Genomic DNA, 17,334 nt, shown 5'->3' on the forward strand with positions numbered 1-17,334 from the left:
AAGTTCAAATTCCCAGGACCAACATAAGAGGGCAGGCATGGCTGCAGAAGAGTGTAACCCCAGTGCAGGCAGGGGCAGGGTAGGGAGGAGGTGATAAAGAACCGCAATGATTGCTGGGGCTTGGTGACTGTCTGCCCAGCTCCAGGTTCATTGAGAGATGCTTGTCTTGGGAGATAAGGTGGAGAATGGTAAGGCAGGGTATCTGAAATCTCTGGTCTTCACATGAGAGCACGTGGACATGCGCACTAGTATACACACATGTGCATACAGCACACACACACACACACACACACACACAGTGGGGAGAAACCAACCAATGGATATAACAATGGTCAAGACCGTGACTCTGGGATAAGCTGACTTGGGGTCACATTCAGTTCTAGAACCGTCTGTAGAACATGATGTCCCTGAATTTCAGTGACCTCATCTATCAACTGGGATGATGAGACGTGGTTCACCACACTGTGGAGACTGCAGCAGAGTCACCATGTGATGCTGGTTTCATAGCAAGGCTCTGTGAAGAAAGGGTAGCTAACGCCATTTGCAGAGCCACTGGGGACACTCAGAGCTTCACAGAGCTCCTATGTCCGGATTTCAAGGATTGTCTTTCATGGTCTTTTCTGGGAGCTCCCCATTCTGTATGTGGCTCCCAGACCACAGGCTAGGATGTGTTTAACTTTAAAAGGCAGTCAGTGTTCTCTGAAGTAAGCTGTTTGGTTACACCCATAGGAGGAGGGGACCTGCCCAGAGCCAACATGGAAGTAAACCTTGTAGAAATGGGGACTTCTAGAGATTTCCATCCTGCTGACTTTGTGTATGGGCACAGCATGCATCCAAGGGACGCTCCCTCCATTCCTTCTTCCTTCTTTCCACCCTAAAGTGTGTAGAATGGGACAGGAGTATGGATGAGCCAGACACGCAGCTCTTCCAGGATGCCTCCAGACACCCACGTGTTACATGGACTAAATTATAAGGTTGAGTTCGGAGAAACTGTCGTCGCCTTGGTTTCCCACATCCCAGTCAGAATGCCCAAGTAAAGAGCCCCCAGGAATGTCAGTTGCTTCCTCTCTGTTCTGAGTTGATACAGGGTCCCCAGTGTTTTACAGAATCATAGTCTCCTTCGCAGACTTGGCCCACCCATCTCTCCATGCAGTGTATTAGCAAGCCTTTGTGGTGTTTCCTTCATATGGGGCCCAGCGTCTCCCGCTTTACCTGAGCTCTTCTGCTGATGTGGTCAAAGCTGCTGACACCTGGGTAACTGAAATAGCTCCCAGCCTGGCCTTTCTGTTTAAGGATGTGATGGCCCTACTGTATGTGTTCAGGATCAAAGTCAGCATATCTCCATTAAAGTACAAGTCACATTGTGTCACACTTCTGACCCAGCCCCTCCTAGGACTTCATGCAGCCACACTGCGTCCTCAGTAGGCCAGGTATCTTACTACCTGGGGGCTTTTTGTTTCCTGGCTCCCCTCTTGTTGCCTGGTTAAACTTATCTCCTTGACTGTCTTCTTTGATTTATTTTTTAAGATGTATTTATTCATATGTGTATTTGGTGTTCTGCCTGCATGTCTGTGTAAGGGCGTCAGATCCTCTGAAACTGGAGGTATAGACACTTGTGAGATGCCATGTGGGTGCCAGAAATTGAACTCAAGTCCTCTGGAAGAGTAGACAGTGCTTTTAGACTCTGAGGTATCTCTTCATCCCTGTTTTATTTTAAATGTCTCTATGGTCTGTATAAACTAACTCTCTCTCTCTCTTTCTCTCTCTCTCTCCCCAACATTTAGTTCTTATCTGTTTCTTCTCAGAAATTTAAGCTCTGAGTTGCATGAGTAAAAATGTTACTTAACTCGTTTGTCTATCCCCAGTGCCTAGAATATACCTGGCATATAGTAGATGCTCAATAAACATGATTATCGCATTACTAAAACCCCTCTTGTAAGAGCCAAAAGATGGGGAGGTAAAAATGTTATCTGCAGAACGTGCCACGTCCTTTGCACTCATGAACTCACAGCAGCTATGGGTACCTGCACAAGATCAAGCTAGCCCAAATATGGGCATAGATGGAGAGGTGCTCTCCAAGCCCCACCCCTTGATGAGGAACTATTGGCAGTTGACAGCTGGTTGGGGATGTTTCCCAGGGTCTGGATGGCCCCACACCTGTGCACATGGGGCAACACTTATTTGACTCCGTGGGTTTTTTAAAAGGACATGAAATTTCAATGGGGAAATCTATGGGGAACTGAAGGGCATAAAATCAAAATACTTTGTATACGTGTATTAAATTCTCAAAGAATAAATAAAGATTGTTTTTAAAGGAGAATGCTTCATGAGCAACAAAATTCATCTCTCTCTGCTTTCTGATTGTGGGTGCAATGTGGCAAAGTGCCAGCACGACTTCAGAGTGAGCCCTTCCTGCCTCAAGGGGTTCCTGTCAGATATGTGACCTCTGCAACAACGACAACAAACCTAATTAATACAAAGGGGTTCCCCTGGGAAACACTGGGCTAAATAACTAAAGGCATGAGGTACAAGATCAATATGTACAAATCTGGAGACTGCAGAGGAGGCCCAACAATAAGAGCACATCCCGCTCTCGCAGGGGACCTGAGCTCAGTTCCAGGCACCCATGTTGGGTGTCTCATAACTGTAACGCCAGCTCCAAGGAGAGCCAACTGCCTCTAGCCCCAGGAAGCACCTGCAGTCATGTGCACATACCTTCTCAGAGATACATACAATTTAAAATAATTTTTTAAAAAATCTTTAAGGAACTGGCAAGATGGCTCAGTGATGAGGAGCACTTGTTGCTCTTTCAGAGGACCCAGGTTTAGGACCCACATGGAACTTTCAACCAACGGTAACCCCAGGGAATCTGACACTCTTCAGGCCCCAGGTATACATACATACATACATACATACATACATATGACATACATATGACATACATATATACATGCAAACATATATACATCTGTACATACGTGCAAAACACTCATATACTGAAAATAAATCTACATTTTAAAATAAATCTTTAAAAGTAATCAGCCATATTTATATATACTGGCAGTGAAGAATAAACTTTCAAAGCAAATAAAATCCACCTAGGGTCTTCCCTTTGATAATATATGACATCATGCAAATCCATCTATCTAGAGTTTTTGCCTTCATAGGACAACCACAGGGAAGAACAGTGGGGGGAAGGAAGCCAGCAAGGGCAGCCTCCCAGACCTTCCATGTGATGATGGGGAAACAGGCCAGAGTGCTGATGGGAGTAGAGCGGGTTATCGTGGTGCTGATGGGAGTGGGCCGCTGATTGTGGTGGGTATGGGTATGGGATGAGATGCTGCTGCTCATGCCAGCCACCATGGCTGTGACAGTGAGAGGCCCAGGGCTGACACAGAAGGGCTGAAAGGAAGCTGTAGTGACTAGCCCATGCCTTTGTAATCGGTCACTCTTCCTGATTGCTTACTGCATGCCAGCCTCCATGGCAGGCGCTGGGTCCACAGAGCCTCCTTTCAGACTCAGTAAATCTCGGATGAAGGTACCACAGTACTGACACAGCCTACTGAAGGGTCTGAACAACTCACTCAAGGTGACATAGCTTAAGAACTGTGGTAGACAGCTAGAATCCTGGCAGCTGAGCCTATAGTTACACTAGCACACAAATGTAGAAACCTATGTATAAATAGCTGACCCAAAGACATTTGGTTCTCAGTTAAGATTCTGGTTCTTCATGCTGCCAAGTGCCTCCCACTGGGAAGGGAAGGGGAGAGAAAGGGAGGGAAGGGGAGAGAGGGGAGGGGAGGGGAGAGGGTACCAGTGGTAATTCACTTCCCTGTTGAGGGAAGGGACCTCACCTCAGTCCGCCAGTGGTCATTCACTTCTGTGTTGCTCCTGCTTAGGACATTGTAGTGAGTGTGCCACAGGCAGAGAAAGGCTGTTCTGTGAACCACTGAGTGAGCATGGCCCTTCATGTCCTTCACATCTAATTCCTCCTCATCTTCTTCAATGTGTTTCTTCCTTTAACCCCTTCCTACCCTTTGTAGAGCCAACTGTGTTTCCTCAGAGTTGCCCTGGTTTGCCATTCTCTCAGGGACTTGGCTCGTTGGTGGTTTTGTTTTTTTTGTTGTTTGTTTGTTTTGTTTTGTTTTTTGCCTCTACTCCCAACCTGGATCAAGTGTCCCTCAAACCACACACCTCCAGTTCCCAGGTAGGACCTAGAACTCATCATGGCCTGACATCATTCCTGTTTACTCACTGCTCACCACCCCAGAAGGAGCCTGTGGCCCCTTCCTTTTTTCATCTCCAGAGAAAAGGGCTTCTGTTGCTGTGACAAAACACTAAGACCAAAAAGCAAGTTGGAGACCGAAGGGTTTGTCTGGCTTACACTTCCAAAGGAAATCAGGACAGGAACTCATGCCGAGAAGGAATCTGGAGGCAGGAGCTGATGCAGAGATCATGTAGGGGTGCTGCTTATTGGCATCAGAAGGTTTGCTTCCTTTTGAGGCCCTCTTTCATGGCAGGTATGTGGTTGCTGCATCACCTTCTGGTGAATGGATGGATGGATGGATGGATGGATGGATAGATAGATATATGAATGGATAAATGGGTGGATGGGTAGGTGGATGAATGGGTAGATGGATGGTGGTGGACCAATGGATCGATGGGTAAATGGATGGATGGGTGGGTAGGTGGACAGGTGGGTGGGTGGATGGATAAGTGGGTGGATAGGTGAATGGATAGATGGATGGATGGATGAATGGATGGATAAATGGGTAGATGGATAAGTGGGTGGAAAGGTGGATAGATGGGTGGATGAGTGGCATATAAGTTTGCCTAAGGTTCTATAAACCACACACTACAGAGTGGCTTGAATGATGAATATTTGTTTTCTCGGGGTTCTGGAGGTTAGAAATAAAAAATGAAGGCACCAGAAGGTTTGCTTTCTTTTGAGGCCCCCTTTCTTGGTGGGTAGATGGTTGCTGTGTCGTCTTATGATCTTTGCTTTGTGCATATTTGTCTCTTAGGTCCCTCTGTTTTCTTTTGATAAGGATACTAGTCAGGTTAAATTATAATGCACTCTAACAATCCCATTTTAAGTTAAACAGCCCTTTAAAGACAGTCTCCAGTGCAAACACAATTGGTGAACACTCTTTGTATAGTCGCTACTCAGGTACTAGATATAACAGAGGGCTTCAGCGTATGAATGTAGGAAGACAGCTCAGCCCACAACTGATGGAGGGATGGATATAACCATAGATGATCTAGACTAACCTGTTTTTCAACATCTTCCATTGTCAGGTAGTCACCCATTAGATGAAGAGGATGTCAGGACTTTGAAAGTCTGGTGGAAGTAGGTATTATATGCAAGTGCAATGATTTATAAGAGGATCAAACAACACATTGTAAATATGTATTGTTAATTTAACAAAAACTGAATAGAAGAGATAAACAGACAGGATGGATTCCTAAGAAATTAAGGCAGAGAATTAACTATAAGTCCTCCCCACGCAGGATTTTTATCCTGCCCTGCCTTGCTCAAGTACTTCCCACATCTTATTGTAATCAACCCACAGGAGCAGGAGGGATAGGGTTAGGGTGTGGAAACCCTGCCTTCCCAGCCATCTAAGGTTCTAACCTTTTGCCAGCTCTCTCCCTCCAGCTACCTGTGAGCTCTCCTTTGTTCAGGTCCTTCTTCCCAGTCCTCCAACCTGGAAGTCCCATTGCTTCCTTCTCTGGGAAAGTGTGGTCCCAGAATGCCCTTCTCTGTCCTCAGGCAGGTCCCCTGATGAACCATGTGGGCCTGAACAAAAGTGATAAGCGTGACTGGGTCCATCTGATCCTGTATGGAAGACTCTGTGTGCGTGGTTCTAGTTAGTTGTCAAACTTCTCTAAGCCTCAGTTTTCTTCATTTGTAAAGTTGCATGACTATCTCCTAGGACCTGTGAAAGTAATAAATATTTAAAAAGCCCATGGTGGCTGGGCAGTGGGGACACACACATTATCTCTGTGAGATTGGAGCTAGCCTGGTCTACAAAATGAGTTCCAGAACAGCCAAGGCCACACAAAGAAACCCTGTCTCAAAAAACAAAAACAAACAAAAGCCCATTGTAAGGTTTACACACAGACACACACACTTGTGTTACATATAAATATTTCATTGAGGTATGACAGCTAGGGAAGTCCAGGCCTCTAGCATTCAGAAACTACCTGAATATCTTCGTGCACGTGTGTATGTGTGTGTGTGTGTGTGTGTGTGTGTGTGTGTGATATAGCCTCCCTACACTGGGATTCACAGTGGCTGAGGCCTAGGGTCTTAGTGATGTATTTGTGAAGTGGCCAGCATGCTTTGTTTCAGGAGAATGTGTCTTATAGTGCAGTTACTCTAGTATCTTATCTCTCCCCAGCACTGCCCTCTGGTGCACGCTGTTTGCTAAGCTATCTTGATGCTTATCACTGGGTACGTAGTTGACATACTGAGGAAGCATTTCTTCCATTCAATTCGTATACAGATTGAGCAAGTCTGATTGTCTGACCCAGGGGAGGGGATTGCATGAGTAAACAAAACAGTTCAAAGTCCCTGTCTTCTGGGGTTCTTGGGCTAGCAACTGAGCCTGGGCAATAGCACAGCCATCAAATAAGGGGTCCCATGCTGCACCAAGTGCTAATGGGGCAAGAATAGTGGAATGGGTGGACTGCGTGGGAATGGGAGTCACAACATTAGGCCATGTGTCAGAGAGACCACATGATGAAGGCGACGTCTGAGAAAAAGGAAAAAAAGGAAGAAGTGTGAGGTTCAGCCAAAAATTATCAGGGAACAGGGGCTTATGGGTAGATAGAAACAAATGCAAAGATCATGTGGTGTGTCCAGGAAACCAAAAGGAGACCAGTCTAGCCAGTCTGTGTGAGCAATTCACTTCATAAATATTTACTGTTTATCAAATAGAAGGGAGCCGGGCCTGGCACACAGCTCTCAGCACGTCGTTAACACTGCCCCTCTCCCTGCAACACAACACGTACAATACTTGGTATTAAGGAGAGAACCTGGGAAGCTGGATCTCACTGGCTGAAGCCACCATCCCTAGCCACCCATGCCTGTTGCCTTAAAGTTCGGCTGCCCTGGAGACTTCTGTGTCCTTACCCGGGCCTTTTGTTCTAAAGATCCTTAGATCTTAATATCAGAACTATATATAAATGCAGTATGAAGACCCCTTGGCTGAGATTCTGTTCTCTCACACAGGTAGAGGGAGTGTGGGATTGAGGCTTCTAATCCCTTTTTCAGGCCTATGGCTAGCAGCTGCCTGAGCCTTGGGCCTGGCTTCCGTGTCAGCTCTAATGAGCTGGCAGCCAAGAAGAGGAGTCTGCTGTTTGGGACTGGAATCCACCTTCCAGAAGGTTCCTGCGTAATTGACAAGGTAAGGAAATGGATCCCAGAAACTCTCAACTCTAATGTGCATTATAGTAACTCGGAGACCCGTCCCCCTAGAAGAGATGGAGAGTCACTTAATGCCATCTTCAAGTCTCTTGAGGACTTGGTGGCTTGGATAAACCTCGCTCTTTCCTCACAGTGAGGAGTCCATGTGATTATTTAGCTTAAGCTTCTTCAACAAGCCCATCTCGAGCCCCTTATGCTTGATTCAAGAGCATAAAGCATCCTTCATCTTTTGACCTATTTCTTTGATGTCCAGGGAAGGAGTATTGGACAGGAACTCTGCTGACAGAGGCTCACACTTATCCCCTGCTGTTCACGCCCACCTTCCAGCATCCAGGGATCTCTAAGTCCTCATCTAAAGCTGAGGCTTTAGGGTGTGACCAGAGTGACAAGCAGGAGGAGGGTGCTTCTCCTACTGTCCCAAAGTTGTCTTCCTAGCTTCCTAAATGATCTCCCTGCAGCAGGTCTCCCCTTCTACTTCCCCTCTTCCCTCTCCCCCCCCCTTCCCTTCCCACCTCACCTCTTCCCTCTCCCTCATTTCTGGCACCACACCAACCTCTGTCTCTACCCAACTAAAAGAGCTGCTTTCTGAGAAAGAAAACACAGTTTAGAGGAAAAGCAGGTTGGGGCCCACAGCTGGGTCCAATCAGGAGTCAAGGACCACATGTGTGTGATTTCTGGGTCCCTACTCCTCCCTGTCAGCCACACTGCCTTGTGGATGGATGATCTCCGAGGAGTCTTGGTCTGCTGTTAATCTCAACATCAATATTTGGAGTTAATTTAGAATCCTAGGCAGCAGAAAAAGTCATTCTTAAATGATTATTGTGTAGAGGTGAGTTCTCAAGTACTTGCCAAACAAAAGAGATGTCGATAAATATTTGTCAAATTGCAGAATGAATATCAATGCTATAATGTGAAGGCTGCTGGATCCTGGGAGAAGGGATTTTCTCCATCTTCAGAAATGAGAGTCTTGATTCTGCAAAGAGACCTAAGTGAGGCACTTTCCTCTGTCAGCATGACTTGAGCTGTGTTGCTTTCATAACAGCTGACCTTGGTTCACGGGCCAAGCCGCCCAGGGCTGAGATTATGTTTGAGACTGAGCTAAGGTGCCCTGTCAGAGGGCCAGGTTCAGCCTCAGCCAAGTGTGAATCCGTGGAGCTATGAAGTCAAAGAATTATGATGCCATGAAGCTGTGAAGCTGAGGCCTGTGTGGAATTCTGGTTTCTCTTTGGGTCTCTGAGGCAGAAGTGTATCTTCTAAAAAAGAAAGCCTCTGCAAAGGTACCTGAAGTTTCTAGAACTACAGGCCTCCTCAAAAATGCCTTCTCTTGCTCATCGGGATCTGTGTTAACAAGATGTCTTCTCTGGAAATACCTGAGTCTCTTCATCAGGAAGTCAGTAATCAGGCCGGTCTAGCAAGGGTCAAAGGTTCAGCAGAGAGGAGAAGACAGAATGCTTCAGCTGTCAAGAGCTTAGCCAGGTGTTTCATCTTTGCAGTCCCGCTGACTCATCACAAGCCTGGTAGGGAAATACACGAGATTGTGGAGACAAAGGCAGAGATTGACAGAAAGATTCAGAGAGGACTAGCAACCCACCTGCTAACAACAGGGCTTTGAGGTGTGAACTTTGTGCCATGCTGGAGGGCTCTTTGTGGGCAATCCTCATGCTCTCTCTAATGGTCCTTAAACCACCCCCCTTCCCTTCCCATGCAGGGCAGGCTGTTTGCCTCCTAAATTTGTCCCTAAATTCAGCAATAACCTCAATCCCTCTTGCAACCTGCTGCCTACATGTTTGTCCAGCTTTTTCTCCCATAGTTCTCTGTATTGGTAAACAAGAACAAAGTAGATGCCCCCTATTGTGTTCTGAAAACCACAATGCCAGACCTATTAATTAATGGTAGGGCCCCAGGTATAAGTATTTCTTGAAAGATCCTTAGCTGACAAGTATGTCATTCCTTGGTTGAGAATTACCAAGATACCAGCTCCCTGAAAGGGTGAAGCAGGATTGCAAGTTCGAGGTCCACATAGGGTACAGAGCCAGTCCAAAGTTAGCCTGGTCAAAAGGAAGGCCCTGTATCAAAACTTAAAAATAGTTAAGGATATCGCACAATGGTAGAAAGAGTATTTGCTTAGCAAACAGAAGGCCCTGAATTCAATCCCTGATACTACAAAGTTAAAAATAATAATAATAATAAAAATCTACCGTTGGAATGAGAGAGACGTTTAAAAGCACTGGCTGTTCTTCCAGGGATCCAGGGTTTGATTCTCCACACCCACATGGTAGTTCAGAATTGTGTATAGCACCAATTCTAGGGCATGCGATGGGCTCTCCTGGCCTCTGAGGATGCAGCACACACATATGGTACCTAGATACACACAGTCAAAAACGCCTATGCATATAAACCAAATGACATTTTATTTTGTTTTGTTTTGTTTTGTTTAAGACAGGGTTTCTCTGTGTCGCCCTATCAGTCCTGGAACTTTATTTGTAGACCAGGCTGGCCTTGAACTCAGAGATCCCCATGTGCCTCTGCCTCCTGATTACTGGGATCAACGGTGTGCACTATCATCACCTGCTGACAAAAAAATATTTTTTATTTTGAATTTATGAAATTTGTAGGCAAAAAAAAATATTTTTACTCTTCCTTTTGTTTCAGATACAAACCAATTCTCACTATTTCCCACACCAAATTTCCTAAGATACACAGCTCTCAACAAGTTCTACCTCACTGGCCCACTGACCAAAATTCTGCCTATTGGCATGTCTGTGCAGTGGTGGGGGAGGGAAGACTTTAGGCAGTATTGAATGCTTGATAAAACTGCCAGCTATGATCCTTGGCTTGCCCCACATGTACTAAATAAAAATGAGTTGAATGGTAACATGTATAAAAGTTTTACACCTAGGAAAACCAGAAATAAATAAAATGAGTCACCTCTTAACATTTTGTGTGAAACTGAAATGTGTAGGCATAGATGAAATGATCTGGTCAAAATGGCAGAGCAGCTCAGACTCAGCTCCATAAAAATGGAAGGTTAGTTTTGAATAAATGCGGAAAGCATCTTGGACATTTGTATTTTAAATATGACAGCACAGAGGGGAAATATTTGTCAACATGACATGTTGCTAATGTATTATGGTAAAAGTTTTTTTGGTGTTTACGGAGATGGCTCAGTGGTTAAGAGCACTTCCTGTTCTTGAAGAGGACTGGAGTTTGGTTCCCAGCATCCACACTGGGTAGCTCAGGAAAGCCTGCAACTCTAGTCAAGGAGATATGACGCCCTCTTCTGATCTCCTTGGGCACCTGCACTCATGTGCACACTCCCCCCACACACAGATGCACACTCACGCATACACATAATTGAAACTAAATACATCTTTCTTTAGTAGAAAAGGACTCTGAAAGTAGGCGCCTCCCTCATTTTTTTTGCTCTCTTAATTCTTCTGTCTACAGATGCTTGACTTAAATAATGCAGATGAGTATATTTTTTATTGAAGACATTAAAATCTAACTTAAAACTCCAAAGTGAGCTAAAGCCATGAATGTAATTCACAAAAGAAAAGATATGATTAGTCAACACATAGTGTGTCAGCAACCTACTTATGATATAAAAAGAAATCGAAGCACTCAATGAAACAGAGGGCTATTATCTTTGCCTACAAAACTAGCTGAGGGTAAAGAAAAATCCTGAGGAAATATGATGCCCTTCTATGTAACAGGAAATGACTCCTTGATGCCTCTTTGGTTCAAGCACTCTGGAGACAAGAAGGAATGAGAGCAAAGTTTTGGTGGTATTAAGATGGTCACTATGTATGCTCTCTGAAAGGTCCCAGTATTGAAGGAGCAGACCCTAGCTGGTGACACTGTTGAGAGATGAGCAAGCCATGGAGGCCCTGACCTAATCAGTGGTTGCATGGATATACCCATCATTCAACAGCACTAGGGGGAGGTGTTAGGAGCTCAGAGATGCAGACTGCTTGGAGAAGACGATCACAGAGAGCATGCTCTTGCCTCCTGTCTTCCTTCTGTCTTCCTGTTTCCTAGCTACCACAACGGCAGCAGCATCCTCTACCAGATGGTCCAGGTGTCCTGATGTTTAGCATCATCCCATACCTAAAAGCAACGGATCTAGCCAACCTTGACCTTGCTCCTCCAAGTCAGGTCTCTGGGGCTTTGTCACAGCATCCAAAGGCTAACAAAGGGAAGTGCTGACTTTGTCACCACCACCACTGGGCAGCCTTCAGTCCTCAGCCTGCGACAAAAGAAGGACTGGTTAACCTTTCCAGGATGTTTCAAGCAAGGGCTGTGGCTTCTTTGTCTCTACCTATGACTCAGTGTGGAGGTAACTCCAAAAGCTGTCATGTCTGGACTAGAGAGGGAATCCATGGTGACGAGGGGTTGGTTTGCAGAGAGAAGCCTACAGGCTGTGCTTTCCCGAGTTCTCAACCTCAGTGAGGTCATTTCTACATCCTTCTTCTCCCACACGGTGACCAAGTGAGAGAATCAGCCTTCAGTGTGCTGCCTTCAATTGGCCAGGGTGGGCCTCCTCTGCTTTGCAAGAGCCTGTGGCTAACCTTTGGTCAGAAACTGTGTAAACCGTCTGCTGCCTCTGAAACCAGCCAAGGTGGATTTAAACTAGGAATCTGAAAACACTGTAAATCAGATATTTTCCTTCCTTCCTTCCTTCCTTCCTTCCTTCCTTCCTTCCTCCCTTCCTCCTTCCTTCCTCTCCGCCTTCCTTCCTTCCTTCCTCCTTCCTTCCTCTCCGCCTTCCTTCCTTCCTTCCTCCCTCCCTCCCTTCCTTCCTTCCTTCCTTCCTTCCTTCCTTCCTTTCTGAATAGCCAGTTGCTATAACTTAAACCAGTTGTCAAACATCTCCCAGCTTTGGTGAAGGAATCCCAGCCTGGATTTTGTCCCTAATAATCCAGAGAAGTGAGGATCTGTCGGCCATCAATACTGAGCCCACACAAATCTCACCGGGGACTTTCCCACTGCCCCTGTTTACTGCTCCAGGAGAGCTTCCTGGAGGCAACTTTGGGATTAAAGGGTTTTCAGCCCCACTCTCCTAACAAAATTCTGAGGCCTACTTGGAGCTAGACACTGTGGGGCAGCCTCCCCTGCATAGCTCTGTCTGGGAGCCTTTCAGCAGGGAAAGACAGTCGTGTGTGTGTGTGTGTGTGTGTGTGTGTGTGTGTGTGTGTGTGTGTGTACATGTGTACATGTGTCTGTTTGTCTACACTGGGCGAGACAGAGCTCAGAAAAAGGCACACTTGCCTCTGACCCCATCCAGAAGCTCAGGCACAGGCAAAGAGGAAGCCCTGCCCTGACTGCCACAGGGGAGAAGAAAGACAGAAGGAAGTATCCAGGCTTTCTGCAGATGTTCAAGTTCCCAGCTAGCTCCTCTCTCCGGCTGCATTTGAAGCTGGGCAGGAAGAAAGACAACTTGCTTCCGCCCTGTGACTCTGCCCACTGCCAGAGGGGACCCATGCGTGCCCAGGCCTCTGCTCAATCCCTTCTCTCTTCTTCCTTCTCTTCTTTGGAACGAAGCAAGAATGAAGGGTGGGGCAGATGGATGGATGGGCGGAGCCTGAACCCGAAGGCCTCTTCAGCTGTCTTGGGAATTATTTTCGGTGACAATCAGGATCAGGAGGACTATTCATGATGACGACGTCTATGTTTTCATTTCTAAAGAAAAATAAAAAATAAAAGGTTTGCAACCAGACTTGTTTATTGCTGAGCTGTTTATAATAGGAATAAACAACTAGAACTCCTACAAAAGTCTAACGTGAAGGGATGACATGACGGAGTGGATTTAATTTAAATCCGCAAGCAGATTCAATACACTGCAGTGGTCATAAGAGGGGGGAAACCCGTGCCGGGCAGTGGTGGCGCACGCCTTTAATCCCAGCACCTGGGAGGAAGAGGCAGGCAGATTTCTGAGTTCAAGGCCAGCCTAGTCTACAGAATGAGTTTCAGGACAGCCAGGGCTACACAGAGAAACCCTGTCTCGAGAAAAAAAAAAAAAAAAAAAAAAAAAAAAAGGGAAACCCGCCTGTGTTACCCAACCGGAAACTTAGACTTAGGGACTTGCAAGATGGCTCAGCAGATAAAGGCACTCACCACCAAGCCTGACAATCTCCATTCTATTCTCGGACTGACAAGGTGGGAGAAAGAGAACTGACAACTCCTGACAGCTGTCCCCAGCCGCCACGCGCACAGCCTGACACGTGTCCCCGTCTCCCCCCTGTAAATCGCTAAGTGAGTAAAATGTAATAAAGCATTAGATTTTAATTTTGTATTAAAAATGCTGCATAGTACAAAAAGGCCAAAGCAAACTAAGCCACACCTTGGCTAGAAACTGGAACGATATGCCGAATGCCCACCGAGGTTTTCTTTGTGTGGTAAAGAAAACCACACAAAGGGTGAATTTTATGTCTGCTTTTCTCTGTATTTTCTAAGTTGCAGTTAATAAACTTAAATAAGAATGGATATGATTTATTAAGCATTCTCTATACCAGGCTTGTGGTAGGCACTTTCACCAATCATTTCAGTTGAAATTCCTGGAACCCTTTAAGACGCATGCCTCCTTTAGCTCCAGTTACCCCTAGGACACTCAGAGAGCTTGAGTCACCTGCCCAAAGTCACACAGCTGATACATGGAGAGGAAACAAGATTGGAACCCTGGTCTTTCTGATTTTAGAGCCAAAGCCCCCTTTCATTCCAATTTTCCCAATAAGAAAAGAAATTAGATAAATAATTTATATAAAATTGTACATATAAAGAATTACAGATTAATAGAGGGGGCTGGAGAGGTGGCTCGGCAGCTAAGGGCACTGGCTGCTCTTCCAGAGGTCTTGAGTTCAATTCCCTGCAACCACATGGTGGCTCACAACCATCTGTAATGGATCCGATGCCCTCTTCTGGTGTGTCTGAAGAGAGTGACAGTATTCATATACATAAAATAAATAAATCTTCAAAAAGTTTACATATTGAAAGAAAATAAACATTTGAGTAGTAGACCCACCTCTCAATGCTTATCTCATTTTGGGGAACTTCGTCACTTGTCTCTGAACCCTTGTGCGGTATCTGCTACACTTGTGGACTTTTATACTGTTCTGTGTTGTCTGCCCCTCCTCTCACATGCAGGGCTCACACAGACATATCTCGGAGGTTACAGACAAAAGCAATAAAGAGCTTTTCACACTAAATCGACAGTTACTGGGTTTGAGGGTTCAGTGGTTTAGAGCATTTGTTGCTCTTGCTAAGGACCTGGATTAAATTCCCAGCACCCACATCGGGGTTCACAACCATATGTAACTACAGTTCCAGGAGTCCAACATCATCTTCTGACCTCTATTCACACCAGACATGTACCCGGCTTATGTTATACATGTGGGCAAAACATTCATATAAAATTTAAAAATAAATAAATTAGTAAAGATTTACTGGGTCTTCAGTGTCCACACAATGTATGTTTACACCATGCCATAGCCCATCAAGTGTGTAATCATACAGTGCCTAACAGTTTAAGCAAGTAAGATAATCACTATGAATCACCAGAGCCTTCTGTGTTGGTGGGGATCTTGACACAGTGTGGATGGCTACTGTCTTATCAGGGTGGTGGTTGATGAAGGTTGAAGTAGCTGTGTTAATTTCTTCAAATAACTTGCCAGTGGGATCCTGTTGCTGTGATAGAATGTCTGGCAACAGCAGTTTCATGAAGGAAGGTTCATTTAGACCCATAGTTTACAGCCAGCCTTGTAGGACGTCATGGAGACTCTTCCTTTTCACAACAGACACTTCTGCAGCAGGCAATGTTGCTGTCTTTGTTAGGGTTTCATGCAGTGAAGAGGCACCATGACCAAGGCAACTCTTAAATATTTCATTAGGACTGGCTTACAGTTTCAGACATTCAGTCCCTTATCATAACCGCAGGAAGCATGGCAGGGTCCAGGCAGACACCATGCTGGAGGAGCCAAGAGTTCTACATCTTGATCCAAAGGCAGCAACAGGAGACTCTTCCACAGGCAGCCAGGAAGAGGCTCTGATTTCCACACTGGGCAGAGCTTGAGCATAGCCAACCTCAAAGCCCAGTGACACACTTCCTCTAACAAGGCCACACCTCCTAATAGTGCCACTCCCTGTGAGCCAAGCATTCAAAGACATGAGTCTAGAGGGGGGTGGGGGGAGGCAGCAAACCTATTCAGACCACCACAGGGTTAGGGTTGGCTAGCTCATTGAATGTTACCCAGGCTGAAACTGCTTTCAGTATTCTCTCGGGCTCTGTTTTAGCCGAGCCTACATCCTATGATACTGTCTGCAGTCTTCTGAGCTCCTGTCAGTGTTGGTATTTTGACATTCACAATATTATCTTCAAAGACTCTAATCACAGAGCCCCATAACACGCTAATATTGATGAAAATTTTGAAATATTATGAGAATAACCAAATTGTAACACAAAATTAAATGAGAACATGCCTTATGGGAAATGGCTCTGGTAAACTGCTTTACGGGAAATGGCACTGGTAGACCTGCCTTGGAAGATGCACGGTTCCCAAACCTTTCACTTAAAAAAAAAAATCACAATTTTCAACCTGATAACAAAATCTAGGTAACACTGTTTCTAAATAAGCAAATTATCTGAACAGATACTTTTCAAAAGAAGAAATACAAGTCTGGAACTAATAGAAAAAAATACTTACCATCTTTAGCCCAGAGAAATGCAAATACAAGCCACAATGAGATTCTATCTCCTCTCAGAATGACTACCAAAAACAAAAACCAAAAAGGTGGTAAGCATCAAAAGAGAGAAGGTAGAGAAACATATAGAATGAATGTCCATTGTGATTCTTAATTTTTAAGATTTTTAAAAATTATTATTTATTTTATGTATGTGAGTCCACTATAGCTGTCTTCAGACACACCAGACGAGGGCATCAGATCCCATTACAGATGGTTGTGAACCACCACGTGGTTGCTGGGAATTGAACTCAGGACCTCTGGAAGAGCAGTCAGTGCTCTTAACCGCTGAGCCATCTCTCCAGCTCCCATTGTGGTTCCCTAAAATCTTGATCTTTATATGACCTAGCTTTCCCACTTTTGAGTATATATCCAAAGACAACTAAAACAGAGTATCAACAAGATGTCTACATGCCCATGTTTAATCATGACAGTATTCATAATAGCTAAGACACTAAGTGACCCTAAGGGCCCTTTAATAGATAAAGAAAATGTGATCTATGTTCACAACAAAATATCATTCAGCCATAAATAAGAATGTCCACAACAAGATCCTATTGCAGAAAACACCACACCTGGTAGTTGTAAGCATGATGAAACCGAGCTGGAATTGAGCTGGAATGTCTCCCCTGACTTGCTCTCTTCAATAGTGCTGGAAAGTGATGTGCAGGTGGCTGGGGTTTGGGCATGGGGGAGTTGTTAAGGCTACCAACTGTGTTACATACCTGTGTACACTATATGCCATACTATTGGTCTGCCAGGCAAGACATGCCTGTGCATGCAGTCATGGCATGGTTGCTATAGAGGTAAACAACTGCTCTCTGATTGGACTTGAGGCCTGCACCACAGGAAGAAATTCATATCTGCTACTGTAAACAAGGTCAAAAGCCCATGGCCCAGGAGGTCATAGGCCCTAGAGGAGAAGCTACTACTGTTGTTCCTAAATGAGCTAGGAAGCCCCAGAGCTAGCTAGCTAGCGAGGTTTCCCACCAGTACTCTCTGGATATGATTAAAAGCCCTTGCCTCAAAGAATATGGTGAAAGAATGGTTAAAACTGATTCTAGACATCAACCTTAAGCTCCACATATGTACGCATACATGTGCATGTTTCCACACATGTGTGTCCACACACATGCAAATACCTACATACTACACACACATATAACACA

The 17,334-nt window shown here is 45.2% G+C and overlaps 1 long non-coding RNA gene across 1 annotated transcript; it reads right to left on the bottom strand.

Annotated features, from left to right (window-relative positions):
- Window positions 1–10,897: 10,897 nt before the first annotated feature.
- Platr7 (pluripotency associated transcript 7) lies at window positions 10,898–16,819 on the bottom strand. Its single transcript, NR_040658.1, has 4 exons — window positions 16,741–16,819; window positions 16,129–16,191; window positions 12,701–13,111; window positions 10,898–11,678 (listed from the first exon to the last, which is right to left on the bottom strand). It is a non-coding gene; the product is annotated as a pluripotency associated transcript 7 (long non-coding RNA).
- Window positions 16,820–17,334: the final 515 nt, after the last annotated feature.

The sequence above is a fragment of the Mus musculus genome, chromosome 10, assembly GCF_000001635.26.
Source record: "Mus musculus strain C57BL/6J chromosome 10, GRCm38.p6 C57BL/6J".
Lineage (NCBI taxonomy): Eukaryota > Metazoa > Chordata > Mammalia > Rodentia > Muridae > Mus > Mus musculus.